The sequence below is a fragment of the Pelophylax lessonae genome (genome assembly GCF_965119305.1).
Source record: "Pelophylax lessonae genome assembly, chromosome: 6".
NCBI lineage: Eukaryota > Metazoa > Chordata > Amphibia > Anura > Ranidae > Pelophylax > Pelophylax lessonae.
The window spans coordinates 124,155,429-124,161,428 of record NC_138773.1 but is presented as its reverse complement, the minus strand read 5'-3'; positions in this window follow the sequence as shown (position 1 = coordinate 124,161,428).

Here is a 6,000-nt window from a genome sequence, read left to right as displayed (position 1 = left end):
GGGGACCTGTGTTTGGAGATATTTTTCTGCCATCTTCTCATCTCCATCTTTGACGTTCCTTTATTCTTCTTAGTCATCTCCTTTGGATCCTTCTTCCATCTTGACTTGGTCATCTTCTCAGGAAATACATGTACATTAGTACTCTGAACTCCATTGCTCACAGCCCTGATAAAGGGTTTTCCTGCAACGCGTAGGGTGTTGGGTGCCCATTGGAAGTCTGTGCTTTACTACATCCTTGTCTCATTATGACAAGTATTTTATTGTGATATATGTTTTGTATTTCATTTGTCTTTTCCATATTGTTGATTTTATGTTTATTCATTAAAAACATGTTTTAAATTGTACAATTGTGGAGTTATTTTGGCCATTAAAGTCCCATTCCCTAATAGGGGGGGTTTTTCCTATACAGTATATCTGGGATGTTGGCCATATAACACCCCGACCTACCTAGATGAGTGACTTTTCTTATCCAAACAGACTCCAGGGGACATCAATGTTGAATCAGGGGGAAGGAGAATTGCCGGACCATATATAGGAAAAAACCTCACATAGTGAAGTATTGCTAAGTAACGCTTTTATTAAATAGCTGAAAAAGTACTCACAATTTTTACAGATAAAATGTGCATAAAAAAATGGAACCGCAGTTGAACAGGGGTGTGCAGAGGGGCTTCCAGGAAGCCGTGCGCTTCAACCACCGGAAATGCGTTCTGACGGACAGTGGATGTGACGTGGTTACGCCGTGTTTCGTCATACAGACGTCATCATTTATCCGAGTACCACTTCTATATACTTATCACGCACTATCTATTCCTTTTTTCCATCTATGCTAGTCACTTTATTTACTGTCCCTTATCTGCTAAATATCAGTTTAGCGTTCACTTTGCACTTTATATTTATTTTCTTGCACTTTGCAAATTTTTTGTGGTCATTTTTATTGTTGTGCAATTGTATACTGTACAATACCATCTGTGGGGCATCCACAAATGGAAGGTGGAGGAGTGCAAGGTCTCTAACATCCACCAGCTCCGTGATGTCTTCATGGAGGAGTGGAAGAGGACTCCAGTGGCAACCTGTGAAGCTCTGGTGAACTCCATGCCCAAGAGGGTTAAGGCAGTGCTGGAAAATAATGGTGGCCACACAAATCATTGACACTTTGGGCCCAATTTGGACACTTATTTTTGTTGCCAGCGGTTTGAACATTAATGACTGTGTGTTGAGTTATTTTAAGGGGACAGCAGATTTACACTGTTATACAAGCTGTACACTCACTACTTTACTTTGTAGCAAAGTGTAATTTCTTCAGTGTTGTCACATGAAAAGATATAATAAAATATTTGCAAAAAATGTGGGGGATGTTCTCACTTTTGTGAGATACTGTATGTAATCCAGCCTAGAGTATGTCCCATGCACTGGGGAATAGTAGGGATAGTCCCTCATCCCAGGGGGTTGAGCTCTCCACACATCTACCCATTGACATTGGTACAGTTTCTTTTTTACCATTTTAAGCTAATAATCTCTAGTCCCCATTGCATTTGACGTGCTGTCCACCTCTGGGTCCATACAGACATTTAGTTCTCCTGCCAGGATAAGATTGCCCCTTTTATAGTGCATCAATTTTCCCAGGGTTTCTCTCTTTTTGGGCAGTATATATTTGCTAATGTACATTCCATACACTGTAATTTCCCCCTTACGATTGTATACTGGCCTTCAGGGTCAACTTTTTTGTCCTCCGAGAAGAACTTCACTTCTCTGGCCAATCCCTTTGCTTTTTTTGCTGGAAAATCCCCGTAATACAGTTGGATGTTATTTTGAGTATAGTTTAACATTTGTTGATGACAGATATGTATGGACATACTTCTATTCCACATATGCCATATCCACACTCCATTTGTTCTCTTGTGGGTCTTTCCTGGTTCCGCTCCTACAGTACCCAGGCCAGACGTACCCCGTCTCCACCAGATGATGTGGTGCTGTGGTATTCCAGCTCAGGCGATTTGTAAGTATGGGGTCTCTAACGGGGTCCCCTATGGCTTGTTAGATATTATTCACTATCATTATTTATATTCTAAAATTGATGTTCTATTTTATAGACACTTTTTTTGGATCAACTGTGTGTAACGCTCCGGCGTTTGTTTAGTGAACTGGATTTGCAGCTGCAGAATTTCCACTCAGTAGTCATGTAGAGATGTGTTGAATTACCATATCCAACTCTCCAGACTCATCATTGTGGCCCAGCCTGCCTCAGCATGCAAATATACAGACACTCAGATAAGATGTTCCTGGAGTGATAGGTTGTATACGATAGTATAGAGGTGATGTGCTGAAAGGACAGGCGTGAGTAGTGATAGCAATGATAGGCACTCAATAGTAATGTTCAGGAGTGTTAGCAGATGGTGATAGATAGTATGCAGATAGGTTAGCAATCATGTACAAATAACAGGTGGTAGGGGACAGCAGATGAAGTGTACAGGAATTGCTAACTCAGTGCAAGGATATAGATGGTAGTAGACTCAAGAGCTAGCAATCTATGTAACAGTGCAGATGATAGAAATAGTAATGCATAGATAGCAACAGTCTTTAGTATGCAAGAGTAGATAGTGTAAGTTGATAGGAAGGAATCCCCTGTGGGGTACTTATCACTAGTTGGTTTAGAGAGATGAGGGGTCCGGTAATGAGATAAGGATCAGGTAGCGAGATACAGGATCAGTAGCGAGATACAGGATCAAGTAGCGAGACTCCGGTCTATCCAGATACTAGGGAAATAGCTGGAGGCTTCGGCAGCGTCAGACAAGGCTGTATAACAAGCGGTTTGCGCGAACACCTTGTGAGTGAAAGCCGGCGATTGAAATAGCCGCTCAGAGCGGCGCCTAGTGATGACGTCATGAGAATTAAAGGGACAGGTAGCTATATGCGTTCCACCTACCTAAATAGTGGAACGCAATGCGGAAGAAATGGGCTAGAAGGGTACCGAAGGTACCAGAATCTTACAGTACCCCCCCCTTAAGGCCAGGTCCGGAAGTCCTATAGCACTGGTCTCTCCGGGTATTTGGAGTGGAACTTTCGTATAAGCCTTGGAGCGTGAACGTCAGAAGTATCCAACCAGGTGTCGTCTTGGGGTCCATAGTTTTTCCATCTTATGAGATATTGGAGTTTCCCTCTGTGGATACGAGAATCCAAAATCTCCTTAATCTCAAATTCTTCTCCGCCCTCAACTTGTACTGGAGGTGGAGGCGAGATGGTAGGTTTTATTCCTTGGTTGGGAACATGTGGTTTCAGTAGCGACACGTGAAAGATGGGGTGTATTTTAAGATCTGCCGGTAAGGTGAGTTGAACTGCAGCTTTCCCAATGAGCTTCTCAATTGGGAAAGGTCCTAGAAACAAAGGCCCAAGCTTTTTACTGGGGATCTTTAACCTTAAGTTTTTCGTAGATAGCCAAACGAGATCCCCAATAGCATATTGAGGAGAAGGTCTTCTACGGAGGTCGTAGTACCTTTTTGTTGGCTATGAGCATGTGAGATGGTGGTGTTAAGTAAACCCAGAGAGTCTTTTATTTGGGTAAGATAGTCAGAGGCTACTGGGTTACTTGATGGCAGTATGCGTGGTGGAAGAAGTGTGGGATGAAACCCATAGTTTAGGTAGAATGGACTTTGCTTAGTAGTACTGTGGGTTGCGTTATTGTAAGCAAATTCTGCCAGAGGGAGGAGGTCAACCCAATCATCCTGTAGGTATGAGGTGTAGCAACGCAAATATTGTTCAATGCACAGGTTGACTCTTTCAGTTTGTCCATTGGTCTGAGGGTGGTAGGGAGAAGTAAGTTTTCACTCAATTCGTAGTATATGACATAGAGCTTGCCAAAACTTGGAGATGAACTGTGAACCTCGGTCAGATAAAAGAGTCTTTGGAATTCCATGTAGCTTGAACACATGTTTCACTAATAATTCCGCTGTTTCCTTAGATGAAGGTAGTCTGCGAATAGAAATGAAATGTGCCATCTTTGTCAGATGGTCCACTGACACTAGAATGGTAGTAAATCCTTTGGAAGGTGGTAATTCTACTATAAAGTCTAAGGACACAACTTCCCATGGAACTTTGGGTATTGGTAGACTGCAAAGTAGACCAGATGGTTTTGTAGTGTCAATTTTGGACCTTGCACAGATGTCACATGAGGAAACAAATTTTTGTACAGACGTCTTCATATCAGGCCACCAAAATTGCCTGGTGAGCAAATTGAATGTCTTAGTCATACCCATATGTCCTGCCATAGGTACGTCATGTGATAATTCCAAGATCTTGGTACGCATACCAGGAGGTATGTAGAGTTTGTCGTTAAAGTAGAGGAAGCCTTCTGCATCAGCACTTAGTTGTGGTGGTGGTGAATCCAGTCCTATACTGTGCAGAATCTCTTCCTTCAAGGAACGAACAACACCAATAATACGGTCATGGGGTATTATAGGAAGTGAAGGGATTTCGGCGCAGTTATCTTCGGTTAGTCGTGATAGTGCTTCCGCTTTTTTGTTTTTGTCTGCAGGCATGTAGGTCACTAGGAAGTTGAATCTTAGGAAGAATAATGACCAATGTACCTGCCGGTGGGAAAGAGTCTTGTTGGTCTGAAGGTATTGGAGATTCTTATGATCTGTATATATGAGTATTGGCAATCGAGTACCTTTGAGTAAATGTCGCTAATTTTCTAGTGCCAGTTTTATGGCAAGCAACTCTTTTTCACCCACTGGGTAATTCACCTCTGGGCTACTTAGTGATTTAGAGAAAAAAGCAACTGGGTGGAGTGGTGAAGTATTCGTTGGTCGTTGGGAAAGAACTGCTCCTACAGCCATATTTGACGCATCTACCTCCAGGATGTATTGGAGGGATGGGTCTGGATGGCGTAGTATGGGAGCAGAAATGAAGCTTGATTTTAACAAGCGGAAAGCTTTATTTGCTTCTTCAGACCATTTGAATGGTTTCTTTACACTTGTAAGTTGTGTGAGCGGTCTCACAATAGAAGAGAAGTTCTTGATGAACTTCCTATAGAAGTTTGAAAATCCAAGGAATCGTTGTAATGCCTTACGAGTTGTTGGTACAGGCCAATCCAGTATACACGATATCTTGCTCATATCCATCTTGATACCGTTCTTAGATATGATGTATCCTAGGAATAGTACTTCTTCCTTATGAAATAGGCATTTTTTCAATTTTACGTATAAATTGTATGCGAGTAATCTGGATAGCACAAGTCTTACATGTTCGGACAAGGACTGAGAATAAATGAGTATATCATCCAGATATACCACAACACAAACATCAAGTAAGTCTCTGAAGATGTCATTTATGAATTGCTGAAATGCGGCGGGAGCATTACACAACCCAAAAGGCATCACTAGATATTCGAATAATCCGTATCTGGTTCTGAATGCCGTCTTCCACTCATCCCCATTACGGATTCGGATGAGGTTGTATGCCCCTTTTAGGTCCAATTTTTAAAAGTAGGTAGCTCCGCGCACTTGTTCAATGAGTTCGGGAATGAGGGGTAAAGGATAGCGATCCTTTATCGTAATGGTATTTAATTGCCTATAGTCAATAATAGGTCTGAGACTTAAATCCTTATTGCGGACAAAGAAAAGTCCTGCAGCTGTGGAAGAAGTAGAGGGTCTAATAAACCCTTTTGCTAAATTCTCATCCAAGTATTCCTTGAGATGAGAAAGTTCATCCTGAGAAAGAGGATAAACATGACCGAAAGGTAGTTTACTATTAGGGAGTAGATCAATAGAACAATCGTAGTCCCTATGGGGAGGCAATACTTGAGTATTTTTCTCAAGGAAGACTTCTGATAGATCCTGATAACATGGTGGTGGTGAACTTTCATCTGACACCATGGACAGGATTTTTTTATATGATTGAAGGTTACACGTGGTCTCGCAGTAGTGAGAGGGGAAGGTTAAAGTCCGTGTTTTCCAATCAATGATTGGTTGATGTATGTGTAACCAGGGAAGTCCCAAAATAATG